Source organism: Lissotriton vulgaris, chromosome 11 (assembly GCF_964263255.1).
Source record: "Lissotriton vulgaris chromosome 11, aLisVul1.2, whole genome shotgun sequence".
Taxonomy (NCBI): domain Eukaryota; kingdom Metazoa; phylum Chordata; class Amphibia; order Caudata; family Salamandridae; genus Lissotriton; species Lissotriton vulgaris.
In genome coordinates, this window is record NC_141699.1 from 1031891910 (window position 1) to 1031912889 (window position 20980).

Genomic DNA, 20980 nt, shown 5'->3' on the forward strand with positions numbered 1-20980 from the left:
GCTCAAGCTTAGGGTCTGTTTTAGAGCTCGGTGGATCGGTTATTCCATTACAACGGTGACGGACATCCCGTCCACCGATATATAAATCCTATAGGCTATAATGGGATTTATATTTCAGCAGATGGGAAGGAATAACCGGTACTGTTTTGATGGAGTAACCCATCCACTAAGATCTAAATTTGGCTCTGTGTCATCAAAAGAAGAGCTATCTTCCCAGCCCGCGATATTAATTTTAGTTTTCAGTGACATGCAGTGCACCAGTCTTCTAAGTGAACTTATGACAAATTTGCAGGCAGAGGTGGTACATCCCCCTTTTCTTACTCTCCAGGAGCAGAAAGGCTATCTGATACTCAGGGGTAAGATGCCAAAAAGGTTGGCACCCAGCACCATTCCTCTTTTGAACATCATTTGGACAACAATTGGCTAGCAAGATCGGGCGCGTAACCTACAAATCTACACATGAAGGAGCAGAACATCAGCCAGGTGCCCAATGAAAGCAAAGGAAAGCTTCACACCATATTCTGTTTCTCACATTTTCCTTGGTGGCATGGTGGGCAATCTGCTGCTCTTGCATTGCGAAAATGGAGGGTAACCAATCTGTCCATTCATGCGGGGGCGCTCAAGAGACCACCAAGAGAAAGGACATTAAAATGAGAATGTGGCGGGTCACACCCCATGTCCCTAGACCCCATACAATCTTTATGAGGGGACAGATTGGAGGTTTACTAAGAATCTGTCCTCCCCAGGATAGAAGAAAGCACACTAACAACAGGTATTGTTTCTTTGAAAAAATGAATTCAGTGGGTAGTGTACAGTCTTGTTATCAGGCCATTTTGATCACCCCTGGAGACCAAACTGTTGTGTGCCTCCCTCCACAATTTTGTGTCTTTTGCCACTCGCCCTAAGTGTGCCCGGTATGCCCAGACGAGGGTCCTGGGTTCAATGTGCCACTGGATTCAAACTATCCTGGCTGATGAGGGGTGAAACCCCGAAACCAGCCCTAGGATGCTTGTTTCCGGTCCAGGGAGACAGTTCGCAGTTCGGGCTGGACTGTTCCCATGATGCACAGGGTCAAGACTGATTTGCATATGGCCAGGTCTAAACTGGGGTTATATGGTGAGCAAATGAATTATGGATTTAACCCAGATCTCTTGACTGGGGGTGAATGATTTGATTTGTTCTGCATTCCGTCCATCAATTTTGTGTCTTTTGCTTTCTCTCCCTAGTGGGAGCTGATCTGGGGTGTACACTCAATATTCCAACCGCAGGGAGGCAAAAAGTGCATTAGACACTAGGCTCTATTTTTTTTTTTTTAAAAGAATGTGGTGGAACCCGCCTTTTCGGACACCAGGCAGCAACCCCCAACCCCTGGACCTTTAGCAGTCTATTGGCCCTGGTGAGGCCCAAAGCCTAAATACTCCACTAACAATTCACAAACTTTCCTAATAAAACAACTTTGATTGGCCTTAGAGGGGCAAAGTGAGCAAGCACCCCACCCTGAAAGACTCAAGGAGCATACCAAAGGGGTGTAAAATCTTTACTTAAAAATAGCAATTAAGATACAGTGTTCATGAATCACTTAGAATGTATTACCATTTTATTTTTCAGCTCTGACCTGGGGGAACTGCTCCGGTTGAAGGTATTCATTCTTCCTTTGAGACTTTATTATTTGCCCATGCCAGTGCAATTAGTGAATCAGTGTCTGTGCAATTTGAACTGTTTTAATGAAGTTGTCCCTAAAAATTTCCTCAGGAAAAGTTTTGTAGGTTTGCCCTCTGTATTTGTTATGTTTCGAGTTTAGCTTATCATTTGTCATGGGTGTTCTACTGGCTAGGGCAGTTTTTTATGAGCTCGAAAAGTCATATAATGCCAGATTGTTGGTTTTCGAAGTTTTCTTCAAGTTATGCTTTCACTCAATGGGCAACTGGTTTTAACAAGAAATGTCTCAGAACAACTATGAAATTGATGTTTACTTTGCCTTAAAGAAGTCCCCAACAATTTCACTCACCACTAGTGTCCCACAAAATCTCTTAGGGGCAGTTGTATCAATGTATATTTTAGTCGCAAACGCTGAGAATCGCAAAAAAAACAGCGCTTGCGACAAACAAAATAGGAAAAAGGTATGTATGTAAAAATTCGCATTGCAAAATAAGAAATCGCTATATTTGCGATTACTTTATTTACGAGAACTGTTTTTCTGAGAATTTTTTTACGATTCCTTATTTTGCGTGGTTCATGATTTATGAAATTCGCAAACTTGAAATCGCATAATAAGAAATCGCAAAAGATGTATGAAAAATTTGCAAATTGCGAATTCCTGAAAATCGCAAATTAAGAAATCGCAATTAACACCAACTACATGCAGGTGGTAACCAGGTTCAAAGTATAAAAAGGAACCCACAATGCACTGTAAGTTTTTCAAAATGGCTGGACTTTACCTGATAGAAGCAAACAAGTACCCCCTTTCTACACAGACCAGCTACCAGACGCCAGATACATCGCCACCGTATAGCTTTGAAAAGATTAAAATCTTGCTGAATCCTTTTAATAAAACAACGTAAAGTCTTGAGCAGACAGCGTATTCAATCTGCCTCGCTATCAGGTCAGCAGAAGCACGCACCTTGTTCCCTGACTTGCCTTAATCGGTGAAGGTAGCTAGGAGCCTGTGATGGGACCACTGCGCCGTCAGCGCGGATACCACGTCGCCCCTCCCGGTCACAACCACCATTCCCTGTTGCCCGGACAACCAAAACAACCAGGACTCCACCCCTTTCTCTTTCCCTGCAGGAACCAGTCCCAACGCGGAACACACCGGAAGTGCATCCCCGCGACCCCGGAAGTCCCTCCCCCTTTCCGGAGGCGGACCACAGAAAAGCCGGAAGAACCGACAACACCGCGTTCAAGCAGGAAGACTCGTGGCAGGAGACGGCGTGCGAAGAACCCCCGGAGAAGAGAGGCGAACCCGAACCAGGAGACGAGGTCTGGACGGAGGACTGGTGGAGTCCAGAGGAGGACGCTGGAGAGCGGCCGCAACTCAAGGACGGAGTTGCGGCGGGCCAAGTGAGTACCAGTTCCGCGTGTGTGTAGATAGTAGGCGGTACGAGTGTCTGTAAATAGTAGGCTGTAAATACAACCCTTGTACAATAGAGTCCCCCCCTTCACGTTTCACCGCGCACTGTGAATAGAGTGTATATTCGTGTGAGAGTGGCACAATCACGACTGTAGATAAAACCTCCCCCACGTCCTGGCACAAAATCACCCTTCACCCTGACCGTGCTGTCTCTTCTCCTCTCTTACCTTCCCCTCCCTTTCCTCACATTCATTCTAGCCCCAACACTCCGGTGAAGGAAACAGTCTTTTATCCTCGGTTTGACCGACAGATCTAACGGCCCCTATTCTCTCTCTTCTTTCCCCCCCTCCGAGGAACCACCGTCCGGGAGCTGAGCCGACTGCTACCTTAAGGACCAGCCCCGACTCCAGTCAAGACCAACAGCTGTCCCTGGACGTTCAGCACAGGAAGACTCATCACCTCGGACCCGGAATCTACAATCCTTTGGAACTCTCTTTTCCCTTGTGCCCTATCCTTGAACCACTGTACTATAATAAACACCGGCTACGAGATAGCCCACTACATACGACCTCCACGCTTGTTATTCCGGTCCGCTCCCCCCACACGCTTACAAGTGGTGTCAGAAGTGGGATTATCCGGAAGCATGGAGGCCGCGGTGCAGAAGTTAGCAGACTCCCAGGAACAACTGGGAAAAATGATGGAGCTCTTTTTGAAAACGGCCGAAGAAGACAGAGGGCAGTTACACGATGTCCTGAAGGGTCAGGGCACCGCTCAGGACCAGGCTTTGGGGAAACTCACCGACGTCTTAGGCCAACAACGACCCACCACCTCCCTTCCTTCGGTGGTTCTCCAAAAGTATGTACCGGGAGAGGACCCGGATTTCTTTTTTACTAATTTTGAACGGCTGGCTCAAGCCGCTGCCTGGCCTCCCGACCGCTGGGGTCATTATCTTGGTCCGTTACTGACTGGCGAATTACAGGCAGCCTTCCAACAGGCTAATGTACAGGGACTGACCCCCTATGCGGACATCAAGACCTGCATCCTTGAGAGATTAGGCATCGATGACGAGACCTATCGGGTACGGCTCCGCCAAGCAAAAGAGGGACCACAGGAGACACCCAGAGCCCTCTCCTTCAGGATTAAAGACCTGGCTGATCGTTGGCTGAAGTCCTCTACCGCCACTAAAGAAGAAATTCTCTCTAAGATTTATCTGGAGCAGTTTCTGGCTTCGCTCCATCCTGCCACCCAAAAGTGGGTCCGTCAGCATGCACGTCTGACACTAGACAATGCAATTGAAATCGCCAGCGCGTACAGCCGCGCACAGGACTTGCAGAAGCCCAAGGAAGATCATAGCCACCGACCGCAAGCACATGGACAACCCCGAGGCCCCCGTCCTTTCCTGGCCAGGAAACCTGACCCTCCCCCTCTGTTCCCTTACCCGGTGATGTCCAGACCCCCACCACCTGGTCCCCAGTGTTACCATTGTGGAGGTTACGGGCACATCGCCAGGGTATGTCCACAAAAAGAAGAGCCAATGGAGGTGGGAATGGCCCGAAACTATGTATGTCTCTCCTCGGGGTCTTCTCCTCCCGCTTTTCGTCGCCCAGTACGAATAGACGGACACCCGGTATTGGCCCTTGCAGACACTGGATGCAGACAGAGCGTGCTCAGACCCCAAGAGCTACCCCACCCGGTAGGACCAATGACCGGTACAGTGGCCATCCAGTGTGTACATGGAGACACAAAGGTTTACCCGACGGCCAATATTCAAGTACAACACCCCCTGGATCCTGGAAGCACCCTGACTGTGGGGCTTGTTCCTTCCCTACCTGAACAGGTTATTTTGGGCAGTGATTATCCTGGTCTTCCTCGCCTTCTCCAGGACACCACCGCCAGCTTAGAGAAATGGTGGTCTGAAGCCCCTTTTTCCGGCAGCCCTCCAATAGTCGGAACATCACCCGTTCGGGTACACAAGACAAAAACACAAAAGAAAAAGGAGAAAAGGAATTTTTCTACAGCCTTCCCGGTAAGGGTAGAGGAACATCCCTGGGAAATCGACCAAGAATTCCGGGCTGCTCAACAGGAAGACCCCGTTTTGCAGGAAGCCTGGGGAAGGGCCCTGGACCACGAAGATCCTTTGCATGTAGGTCCCCACTTTTATAAAAAGAACGGTCTATTGTATAGAAAAGGGGGACCCCAACAACCTTCCCAGTTAATAATCCCAGGACCCTTCCGCGATAAGGTGTTGTTTCTCGCTCACAGCCATCTGCTGGGGGGCCACTTCAGTGATGAAAAGACAGGTCAGGCCATCCTGGAAAAGTTCTATTGGCCAGGCATCCACCAGCAAGTCAAACAATACTGTCGGGCCTGCCCCATTTGCCAGAAGAACAGCCGGTATCGACCTCCTGGAGTCCCTCTTCAGCCCCTACCTCTGATAGACGTCCCCTTCAGTAGAGTAGGGATGGATATTATTGGTCCCATGCTCCCATCCCGAAGCGGTTGTCGGTACGCGTTGGTTCTAGTGGACTACGCCACCCGCTTCCCTGAAGCCATACCGCTACGCCAGCCTACCAGCCAGAATATTGCTAAAGCCTTAATATCCATCTTTTCCCGGGTAGGCTTCCCTAGGGAGATACTAACTGACCAGGGAACCCCCTTTGTCTCATCCCTCATGAAGCAGGTATGCTCCCAATTAGGCGTGAAACAAATCAGAACATCCGCCTACCACCCCCAAACTGACGGCCTTGTGGAGCGATATAACACCACTCTGAAAACCACCCTAAAAAAACTCCTGGCCTTGGAGAGCAAGAGATGGGAGGCAATGCTGCCCCTAGCCCTCTTTGCCATCCGCTCCAAGGTCCAAAGTAGCACCGGTTTTTCCCCATATGAACTTCTGTATGGCAGACCCCCTCGGACCCTGCTGGATATGGCCAAAGAGGCATGGGAGGCGGAACCCGACCGTACCCGACCCCTGCCCGAGTACGTACAGAACCTCAGAACTCATCTAGGGCAAATAAGAGATATAGTACGCCAGAATCTGGTAACAGCCCAAGCTAAACAAAAACAACAATATGACAAAGGCACAAAACCTCGTTCCTTTCTTCCTGGTCAATTGGTCCTCCTCTTAATGCCCTCTTCCGACCACAAACTGCTGGGGCAGTGGCAAGGCCCCTTTCCTGTCCTGAGACAGGTCACGCCAGTGACCTATGAAATTGAACTCGACCCTGTCCGTCAAATCACACAGATCTTCCATGTGAATCTACTGAAGGAATGGGTGGGACCTCGTCCTGTCCTCCTGAACAGCCGTCCAGAACAGGAACTCCCCTATGAGGTCTGTATAGACTCAGAACTCAGGGATCAACAGAAACAGGAACTTCGGTCCACCCTTCAGCCCTTGCAGCAGGTATTCTCCTCCTCTCCTGGCCTCACGTCAGTCGTCGAGCATGCCATCATCACAGAACCCGGGAAAACGGTACGTCAGCGGCCTTATCGGCTTCCTGAGGCTCGACGACCCATTATCAGGGACGAGGTAACCCAGATGCTCCACATGGGGATCATCGAACCCTCCAGCAGCGATTGGAACTCACCGATTGTGTTAGTGCCAAAACCTGACGGATCAGTCCGGTTTTGTATCGATTTCAGAGAGGTTAATAAAATCTCCTCCTTTGATACATACCCTTTACCCCGGGTTGATGAAATGATTGAGCGCATCGGTAGGGCCAAGTTCATCAGCACACTCGACCTTTGTAAAGGCTATTGGCAGATTCCCTTACGTCCTGAAGATAAAAAGAAGACGGCCTTCTCTACCCCCGAAGGCCTATATCAATTCACGGTGATGCCCTTTGGGCTTCACGGGGCCCCAGCCACCTTTCAGCGGGCCATGAATTTGGTATTACGAACCCATGTTCTTTATGCCGGGGCTTATCTGGATGACATAATCATCTATAGTGATGATTGGGACCAGCACTTATGTCACCTGAAAAGTGTTATACACTCCCTGGGGTCCTATGGGTTCACGATCAACCCCTTGAAAACCACCTTGGCCGCTCAGACCGTGAAGTACTTGGGATACTTGTTGGGGGAAGGGCTGATCCGCCCTCAAAACAACAAAATCACCGCTATCCACTCCATTCCTTTTCCCCAGACCCAGAAAGAGCTTCGAGCCTTCCTAGGCCTTTTAGGGTATTATAGACGCTTCATCCCCCGGTTTTCACAGATAGCAGCCCCCCTCACAGACCTATTAAAGAAGTCCATAAAAACCGAAGAGGCCCTAAGACAACCGCATCCCTCCCTGTTGGATGCCTTCCACCACTTGAAAGACATCTTACTGTCCAGTCCCGTTCTCATCAGCCCAGACTATTCACAGCCATTTATACTCCAGACTGACGCTTCCGAACAGGGGCTAGGGGCTGTCCTGTCACAGAAAGACCCCAATGGAGACGAACGGCCCATCCTTTTTTTAAGTCGAAAACTGTTTCCCCGGGAGAGAAACTACGCCGTAGTGGAGAAGGAGGCCCTAGCCATCAAATGGGCGGTGGACAGCCTCCGCTACTACCTCGAAGGCAGAGAATTCATTCTGTACACCGACCATGCCCCGCTATTGACTGCAGGGTGAGGAGTAAGGACTTCGAACGATTGCAGACTTCGAGCACCGGAGTACAATCACGCTTTTTTGGCGCCGGAACCGAATCACCGGACCGAGCGCAACCCAACTGGGATGAACTTTTATAACGATTACGCACCGCAGTGAAGCACCCTTCGCTCCCCCTCCACTTGGAATACATCTGTCTTCTCTCATTTTCTTTGGAGCCTTGACCCACTAGTTGAGTTAAACTGTGGTCCTGAAGAGAACCCTAAGAATTGCAGGGTTCCAAACGCGTCGACCGACCCGGTCCCGTGTCATTCTTTTGATTCCATATGGAATGTGTCAACTGATTGAAAGATTACATTCTTTTTTTCAAATTTTGAGAAATAATTATGATTAATGTGTTAAAAAACAGCAAATAAGATTGTTTGGTATATACACAATTGTTTCATGATACTGGGACCAGTATGAATGTGGTATAGTATGAATGGACGGCCAAGAATGTGTTGGGTGTGAGTTTGTTTGAATCACTGTACATACCAATATGTGTTTTCTGTTTGTATATAAATGTAAAAACATTTTTCATGCTTTTGTATTCCCATGCACAAAAAGAAAAACGACTAAAAATTAAAATAGTCTTCAGAAAAGAATTAAAGTAAAAGTTGCAATTTAAAAAGCAAGTGTTCATGCTATTCTTCATGTATGCTTTAATGACGGTTGTGCCTAAAAAATAGCTTCTCAGTATAGGCAAGTTTGTTGTTTCTTCAGTTCATTGTTGGCTCAGCCTTGCTGAGTTTAGAGTCAAGACCCTCTTTGTTATTTAAACCGCTAGAATGGATGGCCCGTAACAAGGGACACAACGAAAGAGTCCTTCGTTGGTTCCTTTCCCTGCAGCCCTTCAGGTTCAGGACTCTCCACAGGAAAGGCGCTGATCAAGCCAATGCTGACTATCTTTCCCGATATCCTTGCCAGCTTACCCGATCAAGAAAGACAGCTAGGGGAAGGGGATGTGATGGGACCACGGCGCCGTCAGCGCGGATACCACGTCGCCCCTCCCGGTCACAACCACCATTCCCTGTTGCCCGGACAACCAAAACAACCAGGACTCCACCCCTTTCTCTTTCCCTGCAGGAACCAGTCCCAACGCGGAACACACCGGAAGTGCATCCCGCGACCCCGGAAGTCCCTCCCCATTTCCGGAGGCGGACCACAGAAAAGCCGGAAGAACCGACAACACCGCGTTCAAGCAGGAAGACTCGTGGCAGGAGACGGCGTGCGAAGAACCCCCGGAGAAGAGAGGCGAACCCGAACCAGGAGACGAGGTCTGGACGGAGGACTGGTGGAGTCCAGAGGAGGACGCTGGAGAGCGGCCGCAACTCAAGGACGGAGTTGCGGCGGGCCAAGTGAGTACCAGTTCCGCGTGTGTGTAGATAGTAGGCGGTACGAGTGTCTGTAAATAGTAGGCTGTAAATACAACCCTTGTACAATAGAGTCCCCCCCTTCACGTTTCACCGCGCACTGTGAATAGAGTGTATATTCGTGTGAGAGTGGCACAATCACGACTGTAGATAAAACCTCCCCCACGTCCTGGCACAAAATCACCCTTCACCCTGACCGTGCTGTCTCTTCTGCTCTCTTACCTTCCCCTCCCTTTCCTCACATTCATTCTAGCCCCAACACTCCGGTGAAGGAAACAGTCTCTTACCCTCGGTTTGACCGACAGATCTAACGGCCCCTATTCTCTCTCTCCTTTCCCCCCCTCCGAGGAACCACCGTCCGGGAGCTGAGCCGACTGCTACCTTAAGGACCAGCCCCGACTCCAGTCAAGACCAACAGCTGTCCCTAGACGTTCAGCACAGGAAGACTCATCACCTCGGACCCGGAATCTACAATCCTTTGGAACTCTCTTTTCCCTTGTGCCCTATCCTTGAACCACTGTACTATAATAAACACCGGCTACGAGATAGCCCACTACATACGGCCTCCACGCTTGTTATTCCGGTCCGCTCCCCCCACACGCTTACAGAGCCGTATTGTGTTTTTCGAATGTGTGGCTCTCATTTGCAGACCTCTGCAAGTGAGATGTGTTTTTAAGGCCCAAATATAACTTGTAAAGATTTCTGCATCACAAAGGGGACGCCGCAAGCGCTTTTCTTGGACTAAAGAGTTCAAGACTGCCAGTCGCTCTATCTGGAAGGTGTCCCTTACAGATACCTTATATTTTAAAAGACGTGCCATGAAGGATGTGTAAGACAAGAGCAGGACTTTGCACGAGTCCCTGAATGTCCGTGACGCCACAATCCACTTTCTAACGCGCAGACCTACTTTTGCTTTCTATAATCAAGCTATAAAGACAAATTCCATATCCATGAATCTGAATTTTAAATCCTCGAATACCTTTTTTCAAGTTTAAGAACTTTGCTGAAATTGTCCTGATGAAGACACATTGTATGTGTTGAAACGCGTTGACAGACATCAACTTCTTCTACCAATTCTAGGAACTACCAATGCTTTAACATTTCCCTGAATATTGTACATCAACCTGACTGAAAAATTGTTTTTTTTTAAAGAATTTTAGAATAATTTGTATCATTGAATATGTTCATATCAATTTTTATAAGTATAATTAAATTCCTCATGCTATCATAGTACGTTGTGTTTTCTCCTTGTGTTTTTTCTCCTATTGTATCTTACCTTGCCAGATGCCTGGCTTTTTACCTTTGCTTCACATGGACTTTACCTGATAGACAGGAGGCTGCGTATTCCAGCTGTTGCACAGAGGAGACAGAGACAGGAGAGAATAGTCAGACTGCGCATCACGCTGTTCCAGCAGACTGAAGAGGAAATCTATGACAAATACAGACTTCACCCACACACTATTTTGGATCTTATTAATGAATTGAAACCTTTTTTGGAGCATCAAACAGGCAGGACACAAACAATTCCTACCCATGTGCAGGTATTGTGCTCGCTGCACCTTTTGGTTTCAGGGTCTTTTCAAAGCGTCATTGCAGAGGTTGGCGGGGTGTCCTAGAGTGCACTTTCACGCTTTTTCCATGCCTTTCTGGATGCAATGCTGAACAGGCTTCAACATCACATCTACTTTTCAAACACCCAACAAGCCATTCAAGAAACAAAACCGGATTTTTATCAAATTGCATGTTTTCCCCATGTGATTGGTTGCATTAACGGCACCCATACTGCCATCACTCCACCAGCAGCCACAGAATATGTGTTTAGAAATAGGAAAAGCTACCATTCCCTCAACATCCAGATTGTGTGCAATGCCAAATACATCATCATTGATATTGTGTCAAAGTACCCAGGCAGCACACATGACTCCTTCATTTTCAGACATAGTGGAATTCATAGACGTCTGAGTGGTGGACAGTTTGGAGAGGGATACCTGCTAGGTAAATCACCCTCATGCATACAACCATCCATACATTATTCAAATGATAATGGAACGCACAGTTACTCTTACTTTTCTTCCATGCAGGTGACAGTGCCTACGCAGTGCGTGACTTCATTCTAACGCCATATTTGAATCCAGCAAATGCAAGTGAGAGAAGATACAACAGGGCACACCGGTCAACACGCGGGGTCATTGAACGCACATTTGGTATTTTGAAAAGCCGTTTCCGCTGCATACACAAAAGTGGAGGTGCATTGCAATACAGTCCTGAAACATGTTGTAAAACTGTAACTAGCTACGCAATGCTACATAACATGGCTATGCGAAAAGGCACAGACATTGAAGTGAGTGAGTCAGACACATCTGATGATGATGCCATACCTCCACCTAGAAGGGCTACAGCAGGAGTAGGAGCAGCCGCTGAGCGGCAAAGACGGTCTGAGATAACACGGAATTACTTTTAGGTAAGACAAGTACTCTCACAACACATCTCCTTTTTGCAAGTGTTGTTTTTATTCACAACACACAAACTTTACTACTGTCTTCAAACTGGAAATGTCACTGCACAGTCATAGTAATGTAACATAAATGTGAAAGAAAGCCATATGAGACAATGCAGTATGGAAAAACTATTGCTATGTAAATTGTCACTTTTTGCGCTTGCGGCTTGGCGCAGGGCGTTGTTCACATTCAAAGCTTTCCAACTCAGGTGCAGTTCCAGCATGTCTTCCACTTCTGTGCTGTGTCATTTGAGAAGTTGGTGTGGGGTTCCTACTATTCCTGCTGGAGGTGTCCGCGCTGTCTGCTGCAGTAATGAGAGCGCTGGCGCCAGAGTTTGCAGTTTGTAATATCTCTAGAGCAGATGCAACCTTATCCAGGCCTTTAGCAATGTTATGAGTGCATTCACTCATCTCCCTCTGCATGTTAATGCTGCGCCTAGTGAAGTTGCATGTCGCGGTACATAGCCGGTTAATAGTTTTGGTATACCCATGCATTCTGCCATGTGCACGGTGATCAGCCCTGTTGCGAGATGTCTCTGTGTGTTCTAGTGTCAACCACAGTCTGTCTATTGATGCTGCCATACACTTCATGCCTTCACCCATGCTTTCTTGGTTAGTGTTCAATTTTGAAAGCTGTCTATTTATTGAACGAAGGTCCTTATGTTGCAGGCGCTGCACATGAAGCACATCCTGCTCTAAACCTGCAAAGACTGTTAGTGTTTCCAGATGACCACTGCTGCTTCTAGATCTATCCAACCTGTATGCACGTGGCCTTCTTTCAGTTTGGGGTTGTTCTTGGATGTCACGAGGGAACACCGTGTCATGGCCACTGTTTATTGTACCCCCTTCATTATTGAGATCTTCTTCCAAAGGTGACAGAGGGGCAACATGTCTGCGCTTTCTGCGCTCAATTGGAGTGGAGACAGTCTCATCACTGCTTCCTCCTTCTGCACCAGAGACAACATGGAAAGGTGATTCATCGCCCTCAGTTTGATCCCTGGATTCCCTTGATTGTGCTGTGGATGTAGAGTGAGACATATGAGTTTGTGTTTCATGTTCATTTTCTGACAAATAAAGTTTTTTCATTTAAAAATTAACTTGCTTTGTACTACTTTTCTGCCTTCAAACAAAAGCACAATGTGAGCCTGTGTTTCTTTGATGGCAAATTTAAAATATTGTAAGTAAACTACAACTCCCATGATGCATTGCTTTCTATGTGTTAAACTGTGTCCCAAGACTTCTAGACTCCTCACACTGAGTACATCTACTACACAAACACACATTCATTACACACTTATTCTGGACTTCTTTGCATGCATCTTACCTTGTGCACTTGGTGTAGGGTCAGAGCTGTCTATATTAGCGGCTCCCTTCACACTCTCTGGCAGGAGAGTGGACTCAACAAGTTCCTCGTGTGGTGTTGGTTGATCTGCTGTTGAGGTTCCACTGCCAGTCTTGTTTGCTTCCTTTATTCTTTCTGCAACCCTTTCGTTAAATCTTTGGCGCATGTCGTAACATCTTTTTCTGAGTTCTTCTATGGTACGGTTGGTCACCCCCACTGCATTGACTTTTTGCTGAATATCCAGCCAGATTCTTCTTTTTCTAGATTCTCGCACTTTCAATGCTTTTTTACCAAAAAGTAACTCATGGCTGCACACCATTTCTTCTATAAAGATTTCTTGCTCCTTTTCAGAAAACTTATTTTTTCTCTTTCTTTTCTCTACAGCCATTCCCTCATGTGAGTTCTGGGACTCCATTTCACTGCAAACAGGTCTGCTCTGCCTCCAAACAATCTTCCAGCTGCCACTGGGTTTGGCTCAGGCAAGCAGGTGCAGGTAATCACTCCCTCTTCCTGGGTGTGATGTCATCAGCCTGTTCCTGCATTGCAGATTCCCGTTTTTTGCGATTTCTTAATTTGCGAATTTCGCAATTTAAGAAATCGCAAAGGATTCTGAGAATTTTTAGCGATTTTAAAGGAATCGCTAAAAAATCACTAAAAACTACATACATCCCATTTCGAGATTCTGCGATTGGGATTCACAAAATATCGCAATTACAGAATCGCAAAACACAATCTTGATACATCTGCCCCTTAGAGTTTTAGAAATTCTCAAGTACTTTTTGAATAATGGATGCCTAAAAGTCATCAGACCTCTCCCTCTGCCACACCATGGAGCTGAAGCCCTGTAGTTGGCACAAGTTTTGGTCCCAAAACCTTTACACCTCAAATCTTCCATTATTAGGTACCAAATAGTGAATGCACAGTACTTACAGATGTGCAGTAATTACCCTGCAAACAAGACTTGCACACTTTACAGCTGTTAGTAAACAGGAGTCCAGGCTGACCAGTTACCAAGTGGTGAATGTGCCGTGTTACTGAGGTTCTGTATCTGACACACCAAAAGCATCTAGAACCTCTTCAGCTCCCACTAAATATGCATGTATGCCTAGACTACAGATCAAATGGCGGCCCCCTCTTTTTTGTAGGTCTAGCCTGTATCTTTAGCATCCTCTGATGTTATTTTTAACCATGTGCCTTGGATCCTGAAGTTTTATCATTTACTTCAAAGAGCAGCTTTAGGGCTTTCTGAACCTGAGTCTTTCAAAAACGGAAACGGGTTCCATTTCATCAGAAGGAATAACACAATACAAATATTAAGCTGGGTCTGCAAACATACGTCAAGTGATGGTTTTGTTGCAAATGGCACTCTGTAGTTATGACTATGAGGCATGTCCAAAGACAGTGAAAAGAGTATAGCTTTCTAAGATGTCTTCCTTATATTTCTTAGATTATCACATTGGTCACTAAAATCCTTTGAGGGTGGACAGGGAGATGTGAAGCTACAGAGCACTAGTTAACAGTAAAAAATCATGGTATGGAAGTTACCTTCTTACTAGAAGTCGGTTTATTACATGCTAACTTTTTAACTAAGCCTTTGTATTCATTGCTTAATGTGTGCTGGAGGTTTCTGGTGCTCAGCAGGCACTTAATAGTCAACACCGGCCCTTATTGCAGTCGGCCACATGGGGGCGCTGTTTGCTACTTTTGAAATGAGCACAACAGGTACTTAATATTTATTATGCATTAAAAATTAAAGATACCTGCTGCCCAAGCCATCCCTTTAGCTTTTAGTGGCCTACAATAGTCTGTACTGTCTCACTTTTAGGAGTAAGATGGTTAGTAGTTGTGCTGGTATAATCATCAGCTATGGTAGGGGTTGTTTTGGCCTCCTGACAAGGGCCCTGGTACTTCGGTTTTTACAAATTATGCACTGTTTACATTCAAATGACTTGCTTTACCATTGGCCTGTCCAGATGCATTTTCATTGAAAGTAATGTAAACCAGCGGCGGCCGGCACCAATTCGGAGTGGAGGGGCAGTGGCGGGTTGTAGGGTGAGGTTAAATAAAAAAAATTATTTAACTCTTTGCCGCTCCTTCTGGTCGTGTCTCTCCTTCTCCTGCCGGCAGGAACAGGAAGCAGCCTGTGAGCACCCAGGCTCCCCTAAGCCAATCACAATGCTGCAATGCAGCATTGTGATTGGTCTGAGCGCCATGGCTCGGCACTCAGATGAGGCATAGGGGCCTGGGCATATTCTCCACCCAGGCTGTAATGTAGCCTGGGTAGAGAAGAGGTAAAGTGGCCATGACTGTTATGGTCGGCCCGAGAGTGCCGGCCAAACAATCATGTGCACTTAGGAGTGGGGGCAAACTACTCCTCAGCTGCTCTGTCAGCACCGCCTCGCAAAGCTGCGGTGCACGAAAAAGAAAAAAAGAAAATGATAACAACTGAGTTATTATTATTTTATTTTTTATTATACTGCTGATAAAAACTATGGGGCCTTAGCGGAGGAGCCGCCACTGATGTAAACATGAATTCACACTTGGCTACTTGATTTTTTAAAAATCATTTTCTTTTTCGTACATCCCTCCTCGGTGCCCACCATTGACACGGAAGCTAGCCTGGCTGATGAGGGCTGTTAGCTGTGTCTGAACTGGGGTGGCGAAGTGAGATAAAGAACGATGATGGATTCAACCCAGATCTTTGACTGGGGGTGTGTTTGCTTTGTTCGCCCTAAGTTGGCAGGGTATGCCCAGACGTGGGTCCCTTGCTCACTTTGCCACTGGATTCAAGCTAGCCTGGCTGATGAGGGCTGTTAGCCCGAAACCGGTCCCATGATGCTTGTTTCCGGTCCTAGGAAGACATGGCTTGGCAGTTTGAGCTTGACTCTTCCCATGAGGCACAGGGTCACGACTAATTTCAATATAACCGTATCTGAACTGGCATGGCGAAGTGAGTTAAAGAACGATGATGGATTCAACCCAGATCTGTGATTGGGGGTGAGTGTCTGAAAAGTTTCAGCGCTCTGTCTATCATCTCCTTGTGTTAGCCATGTAGTAATAGTATGCACACGTAGTAATAGCATGCACATATAGTGAGAGTAAGCACATGTAGTAATAGCATGCTTAGTCTTGTGGGATCATGAAATGTAGGAAGGAGTAGGTGAATTTTGAATACTCTCTGCAATGCACATTTGTTACTGTATGAAAGAAGGAGTCATACTGGAGATGGTGTTCATCAGAATCTACTATTCATGCTCATTGGTTTGAGAAGAATTGTGAGTAGTGTTAAGGCTCATCCAAAGGTCAAAAAACAGAGGGAGGTCTCCTTATAAATCCAATAGGGGACATGGAGAAATGAATTAAAAACTGAGAAAAAGTCCCAATAATCCCTAACACGGGAAGCGGATCACGGTCCTACAGTTGATTCAAAGAGCCCACTAGTGCCATCTAATACAAATCAATCATCATATTACCCAGTTAAAATAACAAATAATACAGGAAGAGAGTAGATGTTAAAAAAATGTGTTACACAGTTTATTCATTAAAATTCATTGTTGTACATAAGGGTACCATACAAATAAACATTAAAAAGCTATGTAAATACACAGTAACACGTTGTAAAACTTCAATCAAATTAAAAGAAACAAAATGTCGACGCAGCGTTTCGGCATGTTGCAATAATACCTTCTTCAGGACAGTTCTCTCTTTATATGTAATTCAGAGTGAATGCCTTTTCTTTATCTTTGAGGCTTCCTTCTTTGATCAGCATAATATGCTTTCAGAGTATGCGAACTGGAACTATTTCTCGTTTCTTTGGTTTAAAAATGGTTCCACCTCTAAATCACAGTTCCTCTGTTGCTTTTGGACGTGTCCGTCAACTGAGGTGTCTATGAACTGGATCTTTTGCACCTTAAGCTCTATGGTGTCTCCTTTTCTTTACGCACCGAGGAGCCACCGATATATGGTTTAAAATTCAAAATTCAATTGCTGATAAGCATACGATAAACATCCGATGTGTGGCCAATGGTGCACCCGTGGTTGTATTTCCACCTTTTTCTGAATGGGTCAACCGATCGATGGTTTATCAATTCACCATCTGGAAATCAGAGGTCGGCCTCCCTGCTCCTCGAGTACGTATCTGGCTTTGCGTCAATCTCATCCAAACACAGTACTATGCACACCTATCATCTCAGATAGAGGTCTCAAAGGAGAGACCAGCCCCATCCCAAACCTTACTATACAAACCTATCATTACAGAGTGAGGTCTCAGCAGAGAGGCCAGTCCTTCGACACACCCTACTATGTACACCCATCACCTGAGAAAGAGGTCTGAAAGGAGAGGGCAGTCCCTCCCCACACCCAACTATGCACACCAATCATCTGAGAGAGAGGTCTGAAAGGATAGGGCAGTCCCTCTACACACCAAGCTGTGTACACACATCTTAACAGAGAGAGGTCTCACCAGAGAGGACAGTCCCTCCAAACACCCCTGCTATACACACCTATCATTTCAGAGAGAGGTTGCAGCAGAGAGGCTAGCCCCTTCACACACCCTACTATGCATGCTTGTCATCTGAGAGAGAGGTCTAAAAGGAGAGGGCAGTCCCTTCCCGCACCCTACTACATACAACCGTCATATCAGAGAGAAGTCTGCAAGGAGAGGCTAGTCTCCCTCCACACCCTACTTTGCACACCCATCATTACCAAGAGAGGTCTAATTAGGGAAGCCAGTACCTCCCAACACTGACTATGCACACCATCATCAGAGAGAGGGGTCTGAAAGAAGAGCCCAGTCCCTTCCTATACCCTAGTATCCACACCTATCATTACATAGAGAGGTCTCAGCAGAGAGGTCAGTCCCTCCACACACCCTACTATGCATTCCCATAATCTGAGGGGTCTGAAAGGAAAGGGCTGCCTCTCCCCACACCCTACCATGCACACCTATCATCTGAGAGAGAGAGAGGTCTCAAAGGAGAGACCAGTCCCTACCCACACTCTACTACACTCACCCATTATTATAGAGGTGTCAGCAAAGAGGGCAGTCCCTAAACACGTCCTATTATGCACCTCTGTCATCTGAGAGAGAGGTCTGAACGGAGATGCCAATACATCCCCACACCCTACTATGCACACTAGTTATCTGAGAGAGGGGTCTGAAAGGAGAGGGCAGTCCCTCCACACCCCCCACTACGCACACTTTTCATCTGAAGGAGAGTTCTGAAAGGAGAGCCCCGTACCTCCCACTACGCACACTTATCATTAAAGAAAGAGGTCAAAGCAGAGACCAGTCCCTCCATACATGCTACTACGCACACCAATCATCTGAGAGAGAGGTCTGAAAGGATAGGGCAGTCCCTCTACACACCAAGCTGTGTACACACATCTTAACAGAGAGAGGTCTCACCAGAGAGGACAGTCCCTCCAAACACCCTGCTATACACACCTATCATTTCAGAGAGAGGTTGCAGCAGAGAGGCTAGCCCCTTCACACACCCTACTATGCATGCTTGTCATCTGAGAGAGAGGTCTAAAAGGAGAGGGCAGTCCCTTCCCACACCCTACTACATACAACCGTCATATCAGAGAGAAGTCTGCAAGGAGAGGCTAGTCTCCCTCCACACCCTACTTTGCACACCCATCATTACCAAGAGAGGTCTAATTAGGGAAGCCAGTACCTCCCAACACTGACTAGGCACACCATCATCAGAGAGAGGGGTCTGAAAGAAGAGCCCAGTCCCTTCCTATACCCTAGTATCCACACCTATCATTACAGAGAGAGGTCTCAGCAGAGAGGTCAGTCCCTCCACACACCCTACTATGCATTCCCATAATCTGAGGGGTCTGAAAGGAAAGGGCTGCCTCTCCCCACACCCTACCATGCACACCTATCATCTGAGAGAGAGGGGTCTCAAAGGAGAGACCAGTCCCTACCCACACTCTACTACACTCACCCATTATTATAGAGGTGTCAGCAAAGAGGGCAGTCCCTAAACACGTCCTATTATGCACCTCTGTCATCTGAGAGAGAGGTCTGAACGGAGATGCCAATACATCCCCACACCCTACTATGCACACTAGTTATCTGAGAGAGGGGTCTGAAAGGAGAGGGCAGTCCCTCCACACACCCCACTACGCACACTTTTCATCTGAAGGAGAGTTCTGAAAGGAGAGCCCCGTACCTCCCACTACGCACACTTATCATTAAAGAAAGAGGTCAAAGCAGAGACCAGTCCCTCCATACATGCTACTACGCACACCCATCATCTGACAGAGAGGTCTGGAAGGACAGGTCAGTCCATCTCCACGCACTACTATGCACACTCATCATTACATAGAGAGATCTCAGCAGGGAGGCTAGTCATTGCCCACACCTTATTACACACACACACCCATCATCCAAGAGAGGGGTCTCAGCAGAGAGGCCAGTCCTTTTACACACCCAACATCTGATAGAGAAGTGCCAGGAAGCAGGCCAGGCCCTCCTACACACTAACATGTATTCTGGTCACCCAGAGGAGAGGTGTCAGTCTCTCTGTATACCCTACTATACACACCTGTTATATTCTGGACAGCTTTAAGTGGAGAGACCGCTCTCTCCCCATACACCAGTAGTGGGAAGTTTAAAGTATTTGTACTGTAAAGAAAGAAAGTGTAAAATCTATTCCCCCAAAAATGTGCAATCTTGTGGGATCGTAAAAAAGTAGGGAGAGGTAGAGAAAATCTGTCTGAAGACAGAGGTCTCAGAAGAGAGGCTTATGTGTTTGCTTACTCTACTACCCAAACCCAAGCATAAATGGCCCTTATTTATGAAACATATGATAAGTGTTTGCGCTCCTGATACTCTTGCCAGACTCAGAGATATATACGGGCGGAGGCAGGCCTTTGTGTGCTCCCGCTCTCACAAGAGTCTTGCAAGACTCATTTACAAGCTTCTGCAGGTGAAACTTTTTGTGCGGGTCTCGTACATTCCCATGATCCTTTTGTGAGCGTAATGATACCACAAAAAAAGATTGCTGGTGACATATATTGATATCGGAGGTACAATGACTGAGCAAATAAACAATTTATATTGAATATTTATCTGTTTAATACTCACACATATTTGACAAAGATTTTGCAAACTGTAAACCATATCCTGTTTTGTTCCAATAAAAAAACATTCTTTTAGTAAAATAGTGTCTGAATGCAACACATTTTATCGTCATTCTACCATACATACACTCAAAAAAATCATTAATTTGCTTTAAAAAAAAAAAAAAAAACTTCACTGAAAAAGCCAAAGTACTAAGTAATGTTATAGTTAGGTGTAATAAAAATATCTGTTTTAGTTTTAAAAAAAAAATCATAGAAATTCACAAAAAACACAAAGCTTAAATTAACGTTATAGTTAGGGGAATTTCTCTGTGACAACCTTAAAGTTTTAAGCTAAAAAAGCACAGTAATTCAGAAGTTTTAGTTAGCAGCACTCCATCCTCGGGGCCCGGCCTTATTATAGCACACCGCTCCCCTTCCTGGAAAATTTTGACCATCCCAATCCTGCTGGCCGGCTGAAGTGAAAATTAGAGAGAGAGGACCATGCAGCCCCCCTCACTAGGCCCATTGCAGCAATGGGATCCAATCCCCCGGGGTCCGCCTGGATTAGTAATGGGGAGGGGGCCACATGATCCCTCTCCCCAGGCCAATTTTTGCCCTGGGGAGCCCATAGCCTTGGTCCCAGCTAAAAATGGAAAAGGGAGGGGATACCCAGCAACCCACCTGGAGCAATTAATGGCCCTGGGAGACCCCATTACCCAGGGCTGGTTCTAACTATGTCCCACGAGTTCCCGCCTCCGGGACATAGCGCTTTCCTTGCCCGCACTGGCGTGGGCAGGGAACCCTGTATTTCCTCCTGCTTTGCATGAGCATTTTCAAAGCTCCCACCAAGCGAGAGCAAACATGAAGTCCACTCCCAGCGAGCAAGGGCATGAAAAATGCTCCTGCCCACTGGGAGTGGGCTTCAGATTTGTTTTCCTGGCCGCAGTGATGTGGAATAGGAAACATATCCAAATACTGCTCCTGCCACAGG